Source organism: Anabrus simplex, chromosome 5 (assembly GCF_040414725.1).
Source record: "Anabrus simplex isolate iqAnaSimp1 chromosome 5, ASM4041472v1, whole genome shotgun sequence".
Taxonomy (NCBI): domain Eukaryota; kingdom Metazoa; phylum Arthropoda; class Insecta; order Orthoptera; family Tettigoniidae; genus Anabrus; species Anabrus simplex.
Genome location: NC_090269.1, coordinates 410472540 through 410492527, shown reverse-complemented (window position 1 = coordinate 410492527; position 19988 = coordinate 410472540).

The following is a 19988-nucleotide window of genomic DNA, read 5'->3' as shown; positions in this document are numbered from 1 at the left end:
GAGAACAATCGTGCGCCTGTCACGCATCACAACCCATTCATATCCATGTGCCAAAAATCAAAGTAAAGAACAGGTGACAAACAAGATGTTCTCACGGAAGTCCAAGAGTATTATGGCGGCTCACACTTGTAACTCAGATCCTATGCGCCTCCAATAAAATCTTACCATCGCTGAAAAGACCGATGCACACTTGAATTCAGCATCATCACCATCATCATCTCTACTATTTCACCTCGAAAGGATTAGTGTCGTTCTACCTCAAGCCACAAAAGAGAGATAGTTAAACAACGGGCCCATATTTAGCAATCACATAACCATCTTTGGCTAAGGGAGCGAAAAGTAGCACCTAATAAAAAGGCTCATTATTCACATAAACATTTTATATACAAAATTTATTGACAAATGAGCACAGCGACAAGCTCTTATAACCTTATAATTCTAGATCTTGTTCTCTGACCCACGGCTTCAACTGATGTGCGATGGATGTCCGTTATTGTCTCTCTGAAAGCACGAAGAGGACAATCAGCCACAATGTAATGGACAGCCTGAAAGGGGGAACCACAGTTGCAATGTATGGAGGCAGCCCATCCCCATTTGTGTAGCAGATATCCACATCTGCCTTGTCCGTTCTGAATCCTGTTGATGATCCTTCACTGACGTCTGGGAAGGTCCAATCCTCGTATTCGTTTAGAAGGGTCTTCAACTAGGTGTATATTGACTACTGAAGACTGCTTCTACTGGGATTTCCATTAACTGGTAATTTTAAAGGGGATCGTTCAAGGGTAATTGCTGTGCACCACGGCGGTTTGCTTGATTTCAAGCGTTCATGTTCTGTTTGTGCAATATCTTAGTGAATGAGTAGCTCTGGATACTGCTGAATGTTAGCCCCCATGTTGTACCAGCAAGTGTTTGGGGAACATGATTTCCTGTTTTGATTTTAGCAGCCTCATTCGAGTGATGATGCTTGAAGGTCAGATTTCTATCTAGCGTTATACAAAAATACTATTGTGAATTACAATATGGGAGTACTTGGTTTCTGAAGCTAACATCTTGCTTGTAATTAGTTAGTTTGTTGTGTAGGTGGAATGCTGATACCACTGTTTTCTGTGGATTTAGTGGAGGTGGGGAGGCACCATTTCTTAAAATATACATTCGTGGTTTCGAGATCTGTGGATAAAATAGTGTTTGCGTAGGAAAGTCGGAGCAATGAATCATCAAACAATTATCAGCATAAATGAAATTTATTGAAGATTTTCCAGTAACTTGTGTATGTGAAGATAAAAGCCTGATAAAATACGTAGAATCAAATGTAGACACAGAAAACAGGCTCAATTGTCCAACATCAGTCGCTACCGACATACGGTCGAATGAAAGGGAGATTAAGCCTAGTTCAATACAAGTACTGTATATGACCATGCCATGCCCCAAGTCTCACACAGAAACCAGAGATTAGGTTCTGATGAGGATTGTAGCCCTCCGACCGATTAGGTCTTGGGTGCTATCTCCTTCACAGATATGCTGGACAGAATGATGGTATGTGGAAGGGGAGTCCTGTTTCACAAGTCATAGCTGGTCAGAATATGACCTGCGCCCCGTAGAGGGGCGACGCACGTGGGAGGCCCTGGGTTTGTACCAGGGTATCTGAATGCATTACTGGTGGTAGTTTGCTCGTGCGTTGAGATGAGGTAGTAAGCTGATGTGACGTGGGTCACCCATCCTGGTGGACGCCACGCCCAATGTTGCTTAACTATCAATTACATACTGCAAGAAGAAGAAGGGAGAGGAAGTGATGCTGATACTGAGCCAGGGGGGGGGGGTTGACTGATTGGGACTACTTGGTAGGGAATAACCATGAATACTTGGTGGGGAGGAGGTTGACTTGGGCTAATATACAATTAGCTGTCGACTTGGCATGGGAGGGAGTACTGGATTGGCTTGGGGGGAGAGTAGACTGATTAGTAGGCGAAGAAGGTGGTTGGTTTCTTGGCTGGGCTGGGGGATGGTACCATGGTAAGAGGCAGGGATGGTACTATGGTAGGAGGAAGGTAAGTTAGGGGGAGGAGGGGGTTTGGTAGAGTGTAAGTGTCTGGAATGTTTGTAGTGCGCTTTAACTGCCTGCTTGATGTAGGGGCAGCCAGGATATGAGGCAGCGTGACTGCCTTCACAGTTAGCGCACCTCGCCTGGTCCCTTGGTATAGTGCAACTGGTATGGCGGTGAGGGCCGCCACACCTGTTGCATCGAGTGCCTTCCGTGCATGAAGCAGCGGAGTGGTACAGCTTTAAGCAGTTAAAGCATTGTGTAACAAGGGAGGAAGGTGGTTTGTGTGTTTTGGAAGGTGTATGCATGTTGGTGTGAGTGGTGAGTCTGGCAGAAGGTTTTCTACGCCTCCTGCCAGTCTGCGTGTTTCTGTTTAGTGTAGTTGGAATAGGGACGCTTGTCCTTGATTCCGTGTCTGTGAGTGTAGGTGTAGGGTCGGTTTGGGCTTCGGTGGACTGGGTAGGTGGGGGAGGAATGTCTACAGTAGAGGTTTCGGAAACTGAGAGAGTGAATTCAGGCTGAGGTAGAGGGTCTTTTTGAGTAGCAGAGATGGTGACAGGGTTGAATACTATTGGAGGAGGGATGGAGGCAGTTTTGAGCTTATTGAGGATGGTTTGAATTGATTTGTTGTAGGTAGGGGTGATAATCATGTGATTGTTGTGAGTTTCCTCAATGACAGCGATATGATGGGCCATAATGGGTTGAATTGCTTGGATAACTGATTGCCTGGTGAGGGGAACAGGTCCAGGGTTGGTTAATGGGATAATGATAAATTCACATTTGGAAGAGATGGGAAATGTGGTGTTTTTCCGAGTGTAGTGGAAGGGACGTTCGAAGGGGTGTTCATCTTCGTCTTCAGCGGGAGGATCTTCATGTTCCTGTAGGTCTTCTTGTTCTTCTTCCACTTGATGCTGAGGGGGGATAGAGGAGTAGATATTGGATGGGATTTGGTTTTTCTTGAGAGCTTCGTAGATGTCAGTGATATGATCACGACTGGTTGCGTAGATGAAGACATTGTGATTTTCTTCATTTTCTGCAACACCGTAGAGTTTGCTGGATAGTGAGTGCAGAGCGGTTGCAATGAGAGTCCTATGTCGTCGGAGTGAGGGTTTGGATGTAGATTTAGGATGGAATATGGCTATGTAAGGGATGCTGTCATTGAAGGAAATAGATTCGTCGAATATGAAGTTAAATGGGACGTTAAAGTTACAATATGGGCCCCAGCTACTCAATCCACCGGGGGGGATCCATATTATGAAGAGGGGTAGACATGGAAGGTGGGGGGGGGGTGGTACTGGGTCTTGGAAGGAGCTAGCACTGCTTGGTCAAACTCGAATGAGGACCAGGGCCTACTCGTAGCGGGTACCAGTCGTGCCAGGTGTAGTTTTTGACCGGGTCACGCCGGGACAAGGCACGAACAGGTGACCACACTAGGAGACTGACAAATTTGCTGAGTGAGGTGGTATGCAGGCTGGCTGACTGAGCGGCCTCGCAGGACGACTTCCCTGGTGGGAATATGAGAGACCGCAGAACGACTGGTAGGAGTATATCCAAAAAGTCGGACCGCCCTGAAAACGGCAAGATGGCGGCCGTTGCCGGGAGTCTCTTGAGGCTGTTAGCGGGGAGCTAGCCGGGGCTAGCAGTGAACAGGCGGCCGGGGTAGCGCTCCAAGCGGCGACGAGGTGGTACTAAGATTGTACCGCGGACTTAGCACTTGACCGAAGAGACAGACGAGCAGGCGGTTTGCAGGAGCAAGCTCGGTGACTGGGACCTCTGCAGATCTTGACTGGTCAGAGCATGAATGGCTGAATGGCTGTGAATGGCTGGTGGCTCGTATATGACGTTCCCTTAGGGGCAGGTTTTAAAAAGCAAAAAGAACCGGGAGTTGAAAGTAGTTCGCCCCAGTATTTACACACTAAAATGGTTATATAACTTATGGTAGCCCGCGAAGGCTACACAGCAGTTCAGAACTCACACTTGGTGGTCAGTCAAATAACAACACTCCTCAAAGGAATACAAAAATCACGCAGGGAGAATGTAATTAAATTGATTGCGAAATTGTGCCCTGTGCTGATATCTACGGGCTGTTACACAAATTAGGTGACCAGAACAGTAGAAAAGAGTGCAAATGTGAAATGAACATATAGAAATATTGAAACACAGTGCGTGGATTGACTCAGTATGCATTCTAAACCATAAATGCGTAAACGTCCAGATTATACTGATCAACCTACTACTACTACTAAACGTTTTCATTCTTCCCCTGAAGGGGGAGGAGGGCCTCCTAGACGGTGACGCCATCTCTCAGGCCGGAAGATTTGTTACGGTGAAGGAGATGTGCGGAGAAGGTGAGGGGATGGGCGACCGTGGCCTATACTACTAACTGTCCCGGCATTCGCCTTAGTGCAGGAGAATGGAAAACCACCGAAAACCATTCTCAGGACAGCCGACGGGTGGAGCCAGGCGTGAGATCCTGCACTGTGCCCCGTACCCGTCTCCCAAATGCAGAGGTGTAGAGCTACGGTAGACCCGTGGCCAACTTTCCTCTGTTCGGTTGACCGGTCAGAGTACAGAGCATATGCGACAACAACCCACTCTGCATCTACCGACCTGATCAACCTAATGCGATTGTTTTCTCCTTAAGGAAGGTGTGTTTTCAGAAACGGGAAGTAATATGTCAACTACAATAAATGAGCAAACATATATTTATTCTACAGCACATTATTATACGTCACAAACTACGCCACAAGTTACTTTCTATTTTTCGTCCTCTCATACCTTAAATGCATCCTTTTCAGAGTAAAATGATAAAAAAGCACAGTTCTAGCCATTCAGGCAAGCAACGCCATGTTGGAAACATCCTAGGGTTATGAACTACGAATTTTAATGTACACTGAAGAAAATTGACATTGCTACACCCAGAAGGAGTGGTGCTACATTGCTGCAATTGAACATGCAGGACGAGTGTTCGGTTGTGATTCGATGATTACTTTCAGGTCCCTCTGACCACCACGCGCTGCAATACATTGGTGAATTCGTCGAGACATGGAGTCAATAAGGCCCTGGATCGCTTCTTGACGAATTGTGGCCCATGCTTGCTGCACTGCACGGGTCTGTTGTTCCAGATTTGTGGGTGGCCGAGGACGGTTGTCCAGTTGTCGACCCATCATGTCACACAAATGCTCAATAGGACTGAGGTCCGGGGATCTGGCGGGCCATTCTAAGGTTGTGATGTCGTGGAGAGCTTCTCTGGAGATACGTGCATTGTGAACCCGGGCATTGTCCTGCTGAAACATCCCATTAGCAATGTTCGCCATCGTAGGGACAACCACTGGATTAAGTGCCCTATCAACGTACTGTCGAGCAGTCATAGTGCCCTCAACAGGCACTAATTGCGATTTCACAGTAAAGCCAATAGCTCCCCAGACCATAATGCTTGGTGTTGGCCCTGTATGTCTCTCGACAATAAGATCTGGGCGGCCCCTCTCCCCCGTACGGTGGCGCACACGATTCCGGCGATCACTGCGGGCAAGACAGAAGCGCGATTCATCACTAAAGACGACCCTATGCCATTCGTCGACCCACGTCGATCTTTCTCGACACCAGGCTAGCCTTACATGTCGCTGTTGTGGGGTCAATGGAACACCTTCTGCATGGACACGGGCTCGTAAGCCAGCTGCACATAGGCGATTACCAACTGTTCGTTGTGTAACGTGGGGTGCCACAGCTGCTCGAATTTGCGCTGCTGTTGCATGGGGTTCCATCCGGGCCATCCGAAAGATGCGGCGATCCTCTCTCACAGTTGTCTGTCGCGCTGGGCCTGGGCCAGGTCTACGATTGTAGGTACCTTCATTTGACCACTGCTGCCATACACGTTGTACCGTAGATGCCTGTCGGCCAACACGTGCAGAGACAGTCCTTAGCGATAATCCAGCCTCACACAGCCCAATTATCCGTGCCCTCTCAAACGGCGACAGTTGTTGATAGCGTGCTCTTCTCTGTCGTCGAGGCATGTTTGACGGGGAACACTTGACTGCACAGACTACAAGTCAACTACGCTACACCAGAGTCTGTATACTGAAGTTGATTCCTCCGCGACCAATCGCATGGGGAGACCTGTAGCAACAACCAATGGGTCTGAAACTTTGATCGTTTACATACCTACATGGCATCATTCCATATTTTGAAAATCAACTTAAACGACCAATGCTTTCATGGTGTTGCAATTTCCATTTTCTTAAGTGTAAATAAAATATAATAATGTAAGAGAATATATTCTTTATTCATTCCTCTAAATTACAGTCCATTCCTTAATCATCGTTATCCGGTCGATTAGTTTGGCAGTTTGCCTTTTTCTAACACTAAGAGTGCTAATGTGAGTCGATGCATTGTTTCACTTAAGCACCACTACGTGCGATAATGTGAGTCGATGCAGACAAGGTCAACATACACAGGTCAAGCCGTTTTGGGGCTAAGTCTGGATGTATCCCACAGCATTTCCTTTTTGCACAAAGGTGAGTTTCAGATGGATTTAAGAACACAAAAGCCTGTGATTTAACAAAAGTTTTCTATAAACTATGTGACAAAATTAGCATAATATATAATTCAGGCAGTGGACCTACTTTAGGGTACATAAGCACGAGCAAAGTAATATAATGATACAAATGCGGACGGTCAAAATTAAATAATTACATACAACTTAAGACCTAACACAACATTATTACAATATATATATTACAGCCAGCAATTTAGGCCACATTCCTAATGGCAGGAATACAGTACATGCATTTATTATAACTTCCTTGGTACCGTAACATTTAGTGCTATTAGCTGCCGTCCTTGGAGCCCGGGTTCGATTGCGTGTATTGCCGGAAAATTAAGGATGGCAGGGAGGCTGGTATGCGGTCGAATTGGTACATGTAGCTCACATCCATTGCGGGTATGCCTGAAAAGGGAGCCGCACCACCTCGGGATTAGGACAAGTGTTTACGATTATAAAGAAGTGATATACATTTTATTACAATTCGCTTTACGTCGTACCGACATAAATGGGTCATATGGCGACGATGGGATAGGAAATAACTAAGAGTGGTAAAAAAGTAACCGTGGCCTTAATTAAGGTATGGCCCCAGTTTTTGGTCGGTGTGAAAATGGGAAACCACGGGAAACCATCCTCAGGACTGCCAACAGTGGGGTTCGAACCCACTATCTCCCGAATGTAAAGTGATAGCTACGTGACCCAGACCCCACAGCAACTTGATCGGCGATATATATTTTATACTGAATAATAATAATTGAATATTTTATTGACATTTTACATTATTATTATTATTATTATTATTATTATTATTATTATTATTATTATTATTATTATTATTATTATTATTATTATTATTATTATTATTATTAACGAAAAATGTCCAAAGGCTAAATAATATGAGAGATCATAGATTTATAATAATTTACAAAATTCTTAAAATTATTACAATAAATTACCATTACAAGATATTGCCAAGCACAATTTTTTATTCAAGCATTGAAGGCAGCTCTCTTTCCTTCGGGGGTAGCTGACACACGAGAAAGATTTCGTACGATTAGGAATGTCGAACGAAGAGTATAGAGATGGCATTCCACTATCAGCTTCCTTCCATCTTCTCTCTTTACTTCAAACTGACTTTCCTCAAAATAATGCTACAGAAAAAGAACATAGCCAAGATATGGTCAGTAAAAATAGTTTGATAGACAATATTTTTCCAAAGCCAAATATAATGAACTTGATGCTTATTTATTTGTATCTAGCTAAAGTTATACTAACCTCACACTCCTGCTAATGTTCACTGGGCTGCCAATTATGGCAATTCTGCATCCATTCTGCCCTCCTATTCTTATATTTCGGGAATATAAATAATCTATCCCCTTTACATGAGTGACTTTTACAATTTGGAGCGACACAATAACCCATGAAAAATTAATCTCCCTGCACTGGATAAAACTCAGTGGAGATCTTTAGTTCCGAAATGGCAACTGTCACACAGAATTCTGGGAGCGTAACCAGACCTGTGTATATTGACCTTGAATGCAGAGTTTCACTTAAGCTCTTAAAAGAACTTTCGGTGTGGACAGTTTTCAAGAAATCATTAAAGCACCTTATGGAATTGAACGAAGGAACACATTACAGCAAGAATTATGTAAATTACTTAATTGCTTAGGATTTGAATCAAAAAGAAAACGAGTAAACAAACAAACAAACAAACAAACAAACAAACAAACGATTTTAGGATGTTTTTCCGGAACTGCATTTAGACCGTAAATTATTTTCGAATTTTCTTAGTTTAATAGACCTATCCAAGATTCGCAGTTTGAAACATTCTTGGGCCCTTTAGCCTTTCAACTTTCTACACAATTTAGGAAAAAGCTTAATTTTACGTTTTTGTAGTATGAGGACCCCACTTTATCTGCTAAGGAATGTTTTCACCATTGATATATTTCATGAAATTTTATGAAAATATTCCGCGAAGGCTCTAAGACGACATGCTGTCCAGTATTGTGGAGAATCTGTTGGACACTTGGTAGTAGATGCAAAGCGCCATTAATCGAGGCTAAGAGACAGGTGCTATGTGCAGCAATCGCCAGCAATTGAGGGCGTCACTCGGGATGGGCTATTGTGGCGTGGTTAACTAGCCGTCTATTGTGCCTCGCCTCGGGCAAGTGGCCGTTGCATAGCACAATAGCACGGCAAATACTACCGGAGAAACAAGAGATAAAATTACTGAAGCTTAATATTTCATAGACGATTAATAAATCAACCACAAAATGGTCAACATTCACATGCGTATGAACCTCATGTGAAATCCGTAATAAAAACCTAGGTGATAATTCGCTGTAGGAATGCATACAGAATAGTTACTACACATTTTACTTCAATGCTCATTGGAAATGTGTAACTAAATCCTCTTCATTCCAAGGAATTGGAAAGGAAATCATTGTGGAGGTCTCTCGAAATCTGGTTACTTTGCATGAGCCAAACAAGCCACAATAAGTCCATACAAATGTATGTTACAGAAGAGTAAAACCTTTTATCCTTCCTTTGTGCGTACAGTGTATAACCGTTATTTCTCAGAAAGATATACAGTCATCACATGAGGCAATTATAGTTGATATAGATGTTAATTCCCATAGGGAATACCATTTGTGGCGTATTTGTCAATGTGGGGTGCTAATAAATATTATGTTCATACAAATGGCTAAAAGGACGAAAATCTTAGCATAGATAACGATAGGATGGTCGACCCACAACATCAAAGATCGTCAAACGGTAATTATTAGGACTCCATAACGCTAGAGGCTAAGAAATGTTATTTCACTGGTGGTGACTTGTCGGACCACGGAAAGGCGTGCCCTTGATACCTCGTTGGGTTAAACCTAGTGTATCAGACTTATTATTCATCAATCAGCTGAGCCAGTGGACGCCACGGCGGGCTAACCGAGAGGGGTGTCCGTGGTAAGTACAATGTTCAAAAAAAAAAAAAAAAAAAAAAAAAAAGGGAGAAGGAAAAGGTAAAGAGTGAGAGAGAACGTACAACGAGCCAAATGTAAGAAAAGTGAATTGATTTAAAACAAGTTGTATTTAAACTTCAAATGACTAGAATAGGCAGTGTATAACAAACAAAGAATGGGAATTACAAACATTTAACAAGGGCTCAGCCTGTTTGACAACCAAAATACAATCAAGAATAATAATAATTAAGAATTCTTGGGAATAACGATTATGATTTTCAAGAAAAGCCCAAGACCAGAGTTCGATAAAAAAACAAAAAAAACAGAATCAGCACCTATATAAGTTCGCTACCTTTTTTTTTTAACACATTGGTTTGAAAAATAATGATTTAAGGCCACCCTTACAATCTTCATTTAAAACCCAAAGGAGGGCAAGAGAGTTAAAGCACGTCGGGAGGCAAAGGGAAGAAGAGAGGAAAAAAAGGGGGGGGGGAATCCTTCCAGGCTGCTTAAACGCAATCATGTTGGCAATGTAAGCGACCACTCGTTCCTGTAGAAAAAGTTCAGGATGTGGCAACACTTCTATCACTTGTCCAAGCACAGTTTATTTTGGCGTATGAGATAGATAAAGGTATCAGTCTGAAGGACTCAATTAGAATGGAGACCATGAAGCCACCAAATAATTTAACATTCAAAGTTCAAATCTTGATATAAACCACGAAAGATATAAAAAGTTGTAACATTTTGCTCACCCAGTCTGTTGATAAACAATGCAGCTATTCACAAATTAAAAGTAGGTAAAACGTCGCAACGGGCCAGCCGCTAGCGAACAGTTCCGCTCTCTCCACTCGTGTTGTTTTCCAAATATTTGTCCTGCATGAGTAAATTTATATTACCAGTATAGTTGGTCCGTTATTGAAATTTATAAATTTCCCAGCTGACTCATTCCTGGTTGCCTGAGTTTTGGTCCAGTGTGCTAATTTGAGCTCATGAGTTGGTAAATATCACACTTACCAAGAAGCATGGCTAGTGCATACCGTGGGGGCCACTGCGCGGGCTACTTGGAGCCACTAGCAGTGCCTATGCACTATGAGAGTTCGACTCATTTTCAAACAATGATGTCTGCCTGGTCATCATCTGCACTGCCGGTGGCTCGCTATTTACCATGTGATGGACCCAAATTACCAAACTGGGGTGAAACACTGGCAACCAGGAATAGTCGGCTGGAAAAGTTATAATGTCCAATAACGGATCAACTATATTAGTATTGCATTTATACTTGTCAAAGTAAATGAAATTCTCAGTTTCCATTAGAATATGTTATTTTATTTTGTATTCTTTCAATGAATAAGAAAAGAAAAATTTTTCTCGCTTTCGCATTGAAATGGGTCAAAATTCCTGATAAATTTATCGGTTACTTAATTGCCCAGTTTCAAAATTAATCATACAACTTTTAAATGATTTTTCAGGCTAGGCGAAAAACTGTTCCAGGGCGTTCCTAAATGCAGCGATCAATCATTTGTACGGTTTTGATTCCTTGTCGTCCCAAATAACTACTAAATCACTGTCAACTTAATAAAGGTTGTAAAAATGCGTGAAATTTTCAAATGAAGTATGCAGATGATTCAGGGTTTTTAGTGGTGTTAGTTGATCAGTTTTGAAACAGCAGTATGAACATCATGTTCATGACCGGTGCATACTGAAATAATATTTACTAGAGGAGTCGTACTGCTCCGCAGCATTCGTTATAAACAGGTCAGATAACTCCTCTTGATATGTCACTCGTAGTCATATTGTTTGCCTGCCATTTTTCAATGGTTTTATAAACATTTATTAAAAGACGCATTATGATATGCTACAGTTTGTAATCAGAATTTATCCATTCTCACGTCATGATGCCGTCTGTTTCGTAAACATCTATCCATATATTCGCTTTTATATCCTGCAGTTCTTCATATAATGCCTGGCATTGTGTCGTAGAAGGCAATGGTATCTGAATCGCAGTTCTTTTCATTTCTGTTTGTGCTTAGTAATAAGATACTGTAATTTGGATACGTCTGAACGTAGCTTAAAATTATTCTAGTTTATTGTAGTATCTTATTAGAAATGAGCGCGCTTATTCATTATTGTAAAATTTGTGTAGTATAGTACAAGTATCTACAGAAATTCTCGTCCTGGATTACGTTGTTGTAATTAGGATACGCTTAACTGCAGTTTAGAAGTGTATAATTCTTGTATATTCCATTCGGTATTTAGTCATTAACGCTAGTTTTTATCCTATTAGGATGTCTTAGCTAAAAAATACTGTACGACTAAGTAGTATTGTAGTGTAGTAGTATACTCTATTAATTACTTTATTACCGTGTGATCCTTGTATACTATCGAAGACAATATTTCTCTTCTTTCATCCTTTCTTTGCACAGAATTAGTTATGATATTTTTCTTTTCTTTTCTTTTCTTTTCTTTTCTTTTCTTTTCTTTTCTTTTCTTTTCTTTTCTTTTCTTTTCATTTCTTTTCTTTTCTTTTCTACGTTAAAAATTGCCAAGGAGTGCAAGTATAGGAACTGTGGATGTGCCCAGGCATTAGAGAGTATGAGGGAGGAGTTGGATAGTTTGAGGGAGATAATTAGGATTTTCTCAGAAGGCAGGAAGAAGGTAGGCTTCCCTCAAACAACGTACAGGACACAGTAGGTGTAGGAGAGAGATGAGATGGAAAGGGAAGAAATGTAGAAGACAGGTCGTCTAATGTTTGAGAAGAAGGAAACAGCAGGCTAAGGGTCCTATTCAGGATTAGAATTAAAGTACGAATCGGTACGAGTCACTGCAGGTAGAACACGGGACGGAAGATTAGGAACAGGTAACTGTTGCTGAGAAATTTGGAAGTGACAGAAAGGGAAAAGGTAGTAAATGGGTAGTAGAGCATAAGAAAAGTCAGCTGCAACATGGTCATGGGAGGGAGATAAGGGAGGAGGGATTAGCTTCTGCAGCTGTCAGAAAAGATATGGCTGATCGGGAGGGGAGGTATCGAAGGATGTAGGTAGTTTCTTGCTATTTGCTTTACGTCGCACCGACACCGATAGGTCGTATGGCGACGATGGGATAGGGCTTAGGAGTGGGAAGGAAGCGGCGCGGATTTAATTAAGCTACAGCCCCAGCCATTTTCAGAGCTGCCGACAATGGGATACGAACCCACTATATCCAGGATGAAGCTCAGCAACAACATAAAGCAAGCAGGTATAAGCACCAACATAGTTGGGGATATGTGGAATCAGGTAAATGAAGCAGAGGTAAAGTTTAAGGAAGCGGACATTGTTATCAGTGGAATAATGTGTAGGAAGTTACTGACTGGAAGGTGACTGGGGATTTAAATGTGACTATGGAGTGGGTATGTGGGAATCTGGTAGTGAGACTCCTGTATCGTAGTGGGTGGGTAGGAGATAGTGATATGCGCTCAGATGACCTCACTTAAACCGCAGTGGCACGTTTAGGGAATTTGTTTAGAAGGAGTATCGGGAAGTACATTCAGAGAAACGGTGTGGTTCTAGGGAGCAGTACAGGCATCTGGAATTCAAGTAAGAATGTCATTAAAGTGTTAGTACGCAACTTTGGAAATATTGTAAAGAATCCTATAGAATTAAGTAATTTTATAGATATATAACTACCAGATATTGTAACTGAAATCCTGGCTGAGAAATTATATAATGAATGCATAAATGTTCTCATGGAACAGGAGTGTGTATCGTTGAGATAAGATAGGAATGGTAGGAGGGGGAGTATTCATTCTGGTTAAAGAATAAGTTGTAAGCTACGAAAAATTTAAAGATGACAAACATGTAATTTTACCGTAAGCCCCATTTCTAAAGATAATAGGCAACTTGATGGCTTTGGATTATACAGACCGGGAAAAGGTAGCGCTGACAACGATTCGGAATTATTTGATAAGATAATCGGCTACAATGTGAGAAACCATACGGAATGAAATGCGATTTTAACTGCAGATCTAAATTTAACAAATGCTGGGAAGGTAATGCGAAAGGCAGGAATCATGGCCAACAAATGGCATGCGGGAAGGACAGCTCAATCAGAAAGTGTTGGAACCAACTAGAGGGAAGAATGTTCTGGGCGTGATGCTGGTAAAACCAAATGAGATGTATAGAGAACCCGAAGTAGTAGATGGTATTAATGATCACGAAGCTGTTTTTGAAATAGTTGAAAACAAATGTGATGAAAGGGAAGGTCTTAAACACAGGACTATTAGGAAGTACCATATGACTAATGAAACAGCCATGAAGGAGTTCTAAACAAGTGACTGTGATCGGTGGAAAACAGTAAATAATAATATAAACTCTGACGGTATTTGAAGAGTTTAAAGGTATCTGAGTACCTGGGAATTGACTCATCTATCAAAAACAACTTTTCAACAACGTCATGCCCCGTTGATTGTAATGGAACATCACCTTAGATTTTGCATGTGCCCGCAATCTCTTGGGATCTGCGTGATTCACGGGAGCTGTATCCTGGTGTGAGACCCGCTATCTGCATCGGTCTGCCATCTAGCGGCATTCTCCGTACTCAACTTGTTCTCTTGATCTACGACCTCCGTGGATATCTATGTACACCGACCGGTTTTTGTTTTCTTAATTATTGTAGTCCTTGTTGAAGGTTGTTGACTAAAAAGGATTCGATCTCATCGCAGCTGGTGAAAAAGGATATTGAAAACTAATAAAGAAGAAGCTAGAGTCATGGTGTTCGTCACTGGATAAATCCCTCGCCAACGGGCGAGAACCAAAATGTCTGCATTTCCTTTTGTTTTCTTTATTATATGTTCGGCGAGACTGTGAGTATTGATAACCCTAAAGTCTTGATCTGGGGTCTGGATTCATCTCAAGAGATGCATGCTAACTGAAAGTCGAATTGTTTTGGTCCTTCGAAGCGGGAAAATTCTAAATTATATCGTGCATGATCTTTCTATAACCAAGGATTTACATTTGAATATGTTTCGACATGATGTTACACTTCGTAATAACGATATAATTTAAGTTATTGGGGTTTTCTTTAATGTAAAATGTTGGCTATGTTTACGCCTATTAATTATTTCAAAACGAGTTATGTTGTACTTTTCATCTTAAAATTCAAATGAAATATAACTGCTAGAATCTGATGTTAGTCATTGACTGTGGCATCTAAATAGTATTTTTCAAGCATTATATTATGGGTGGGTTAATTCGTATTGTTTTCGATTTTGGTGTATGTTATTAGTTCATTCTGGAAAAAGGTTAGTTAGTGAGAAGAAAACGGTTCATTTGACTTCCTTGGTTGTTGATGGGTAGCCATTTGGCTGGGGGTCATGTGACCCGGTTTCCATGACGACACTCGTAAACATTACTGTGATGGGAGCTCTCTGTTACGAGCTAACAGCTGACTCTCGTTGTCTGTCGTGAGTATTATTTGGGGTTGTCAAGGGGATGATGTTGATTGATTTGGACGATTGTGAAGACTGCTGAGTCAACCGCGGGATCCGTGTTTAGTGTTTAATGTTTATTTCCTTTCACGTTTCGTTCTTGCTAATTCTTAATTTGTGAATTAATTTGATTTCTCTGTTTGCCCGTGATGGAACTTATTCTGAGGAGATATTGCTTGGAGTTTACTCTTCTATAACCAGTGATTGTCTCATAAGGAACCGTTTTCTCCTCTCGTGCTGCAGTCAAGTTTTACCTTTTGCTGCATGAATTTACTGTAATGTATTAGCTGTAGTTCTGGGATCCCAAGGTCTGTTTAGGGTTTTCTTTACCTTTTATCTTTTTTAAAAACGAGATCTCGCCGCATTTTATCTTTAATTTTTTCAAAAGAATTATTTTAATGAAAGACTTAAACATTTCTTTTCCAATTAAATTCAGTATTTCCTTCAAATCGTTGTTTTATTTTAGTCAGTAGTAACTTAGTTTACTTAGTTGTAATTTGTTTGTTCTTAATCCACCTGACCTCCGTGGGCCCTAGTAATCTTCCACGTGTTGCTACGACCTTCTATTGGGTATTTCCATGTTCTCACTGCCCTGGGTCGTGCAAATACTATCGTGCTACACCTCCTTGAAAGTAAGCGATAGTGTTTTTGGTATCAGTTAGCGTGGTTCTTTTGTTTTGTTTGAATTTTAATTTTCTCTGCGATTATATTTCCCCTTTGATAATCTGTTCGAGGTCATTTTTTACCTATCTTTAGAATTGTTTAGAAATAATAACAAGGTACATTTTGAAAGTGCTTAGATGTAAAGAGGAAGGCAAGATTCGACTTGTGTTAATGCAAATATATTTCTGTTCCATGTGCATTTTGTCATCTTGGGGGAGCCCATCGCTGCTGTGTGAGGTATCTGAGGGTTATGTATTCCTGATTCTTTGGCTTGGGAGCTTGGTATGCTAGCTTGCTGCTGGAAATTTGCTTTGATCTAATCATAAGGCTAACAACCGGTGAGTTATTTTATTTGATTTTCTCTTAGTAATTTCTCACTCCTGTAACTGGGAATTTTATTTGTATGAAGAAAAGTGAAAACATCTCACACTATTATTTGTCTTGGCGTGCATCTGTGACTTTCTGCCTTATGTTTGATGATTCTATGGGTTTGGCATACCCCTAAATTAACCGGGAAGTAATGGTTACTGGATCTCTTATTGTTTTCTCAGTGCCTGAAGGCTCTTATGCCTCGCTCATAATCTTTCTTTAGGGGTGTTGATCGACCTGTTCTTTAGTGGAAATAAGCTTAGCGAAGGAAGTGTGTATTGGGCGTAATCTTTGTTTCAGTGTTCCTTACCCAAAAACTATGTCTCGTACCGTGATTTTTCCCTATCAGCTTCGAAAGGCTGAGTTGATATATGAACTATCGATCCGGAATTTAGAGGTACCTGGTACCATAGGAGAGTGTGCTGCCTTACTGACAGCAAATGTTCATGTTCCCATTGACCTGTCTATTATTGATCGAACTAAGTGTGGGGAATTTTTAAGTGTGATATGTGACTCGTTGCAAGAAATTAACGTCATTAGGGAAGAATTTTCTGAATTACCTCCCTCAAGAGCTCAAGTGAACAGGTTAAAGGCCAGAGCTCATCACTATCTTGGGCGCATTCAGGACATTCTTGCTGTTAAGCCTGAGGACGACATTATGACAGAATGTATCAAGTTAATAACTATTGTTTCGGGCATTTCAGCCGAACTTGATCTTTTATTGATCAACAAAGAGTTTAGTAATATGGGAATTTCTGAGAAAGTTAACTCCATTACGCCTTCGTCTGCACCTACTCCAGATACTATTGTATCCTCTCCTCATAACCCATGTAACTGTGGTATCACAACTTCTGTTCTGGAAAACTTGCTAACTCGAGTTAATTCTGCGTCATCTCCTAATTGTTTGAAGGAGATTTTTAAAGGAGTAAATAATTTTTCTGTTAACTCTATTGAGGAAAGCATCAGGTTTTTTAGATTTCTTGTGGAGCTGACGGAGTCAGCTAATGTTTATTCTGTGGACGATTTAGGTATTTTTCGTGCTCTATTCCCTCACTGTGAAGGGATTTTTAAAAGAGAGATCTCGGAAGCTATATCACGGAACCTATCCATCAATGCTTTCCATGAGCTGGTACTAGGGAAGTTCATTCCATCTCTTGCTCTCCAGAGCTTAATTCCCAAACACTGTTTCAGAACTCAGTTTTTACATGAAAATTTGTTGTCTTATGTTTTGGACTTGAGATTTTACTGCAAAGTATTTATGATCTCTGTTCAGGAAAGTGAGATGGTGGCTAGGATTTTAAAAGGCATATCACCCTCGTATCGTTCCTACCTCTCTTTAACCCGATGTCCCACCAATTTCCGAGAACTGGAAGAGGCATGCTCATTCGCTGAGGACGTCAAACATGGTGACTCTACCAGACCTGTCAACCTTCCTCCTCCTGTTAGACCTGATAATCCTACTGTCTCTTCAGTTGCTAGGGATGGGAATGTTCGCAAATGTTTTAACTGTGGATCTAGGGGTCATTTGATGAACACTTGTCCAGTTTTTAAACGTCATTCTGGTGGTTGCTATTCCTGTGGATCCAAACAACATGTCAAGAAAAACTGTCCTTTGTCAATTCAGAGTAATAATCAATGACTAGAGGACAACAAGTTAGAATGTAACAGGCCTAGCGTTGAAAATCCTTGGACGTCTGAAAAATTTATTTGCCCGCATCAATGTAACAAGATTTATGTTCATGTTCCCTCCCAAGGTACTTGTACTCTCGTAGAAATCAATAATGAACCGGTAAACGCTTTACTTGATACCAGAAGTGTGGTGTGCCTAATTAATTCGACATGGTACTATAAAATGAAATCTCCATGTAAATTGCCGGAACTGGAATCTACGAAAGTCAAATGCGTCACTGCTAACTCTCAGTTTTTGAAAATTTTAGGTTCAGTAAAGGTTAAGTTGAGGATTGGCAGATTTACCTGGAAGGTCAGATGTTTAGTAACGCCTAATTTGACTTGTAACGTAATTCTTGGTTCGAATTTTCTGTCTAGCGTAGGTCTAGTGCTAGACTTACAGAGTAGGAATTTCTCTTCTAAATTTTCTCCAGACGTTAAATTTGCTTTGGTTGATGCTCCGTTGAAGATACCCATTTCTTCGTGTGTAGGTTACCCGTCTCCTGTCGAGGATAGTGATCTGAATTGCCTTGATCTGGGGCATCTAGGGGAAATTGAAGCTGAACAAGTGCGAAATCTCTGTAAAGAATTTCCGGAAGTCTTAACAAGTAAATTAGAGTTGACTGATGTCCTAGAATATGACATTGAGTTGTTAGACCATCAACCGGTTAGATCTCCTCCGTATCGTCTGTCTCCACCACGTATGCTAGAATTGAAGAAGATTGTGGAACAGATGGAAAAGGATGGTGTTATCAGACTTTCTACCTCTCCATATGCTTCTCCGGTGTTCTTAGTGCCCAAGTCCTCTGGCGGATTCCGTGCTGTGATAGACTATCGAGCCCTAAACAGTAAGATAGTACTCCAATCGATTCCTTTGCCTGATCTCCTCACTTGTTTCGGATGGTTTTCTGGGGCGAAGTTTTTCACCGTTCTGGACTTGAACCAAGCATACTACCAGGTCCCCCTTTCTAAGAGATCCATTCCCCTGACTGCCTTTATAACCGACTGGAACCTGTATGAGTTCCTGAGGCTGCCGTTCGGTCTGAGCTGTGCAGCAGCTGTGTTGTCGAGGCTGCTAAATTCCATTCTGTCGGACATAAAGTTCAAGTTTGTGTATAACTATTTGGACGATGTCGTAATTTTTTCCAACACTTTCGAAGAACATCTAGAATATATTAGGGAAGTTTTGGTACGCCTGAAGAAGGCTGGACTTACTGTCAAGCTATCTAAGGTTGCCTTCGCAAAGCCTAGCATGTCCTTCCTGGGGCATGTAGTTTCCTCAGATGGTGTCTCCATAGATCAGTCTAGAACTCAAGGTATCAGGGACTTCAAACCTCCTAGGGACGTTAAAGGTGCTGCCCGCTTCATTGGTATGGTCAATTTTTTCGGAAATTCATTCCAAATTTTTCAGAAATTGCTGCTCCCTTGAATTGTCTTAGACGCAAAGGTGTGAAGTTCACCTGGGGTAACGCCCAACAAGTAGCCTTCGATTCTCTGAAAGCTGCCTTGACCAATACTCCGGTGTTGGCAATTCCTGACTTTAACAAGCGATTTGTTGTGCAAACCGGTGCTTCCAATAAGGCTATTGCCGGGGTACTCTTGCAGGAGTATGATGGTGAGCGTAGACCTATTGCCTATGTATCTAGAACTCTTAATAGCTTGGAAAGCAAGTACTCTGTCTATGAACAAGAATGTCTTGCAGTCTTCTTCGCTCTTGAAAAGTTTAGACCATTCATTGAGCATGTGAACTTCGAGTTGGAAACAGACAATCAGGCTCTTTCTTGGGTGCTAAATAGGCCCAAAAGAACCGGAAGTATAACCAGGTGGGCGCTCCGTATTTCTTCTTTCAAGTTCAACGTTCGTCATATTAGGGGTTCTGAGAATGTCTTTGCAGATTGTTTAAGTAGAATGTTCTTAGGGAATAACGAGTCTGAACTGAATCCTAATGTGGGAGAACTTGAAGTCAATGCTGTTGGTGTCGGCGCAATCCTTTCTGACTTTCCTCTATTGTATCATGAGTTCGAAGATCATCAGAAGTCGGATCCTGAATTGAAGAAGATCATAGACGCAATTAATGATGGTACGGAAGTAAAACCCTATTCTTTGACTAAAGGTGTCCTTTGTTGTAAGGGTCGGAAGGACCGTAACCTAAAATTCGTTGTTCCAAAGGTTCTTGTACCCATCATTTTTAAGTACTATCACTCTTCGCCCATTGGTGGCCATCTAGGTACTTACAAAACCAGGCAAATGATCCGACAGTTTTTCATTTGGAAGAAAATGGATCATGACATT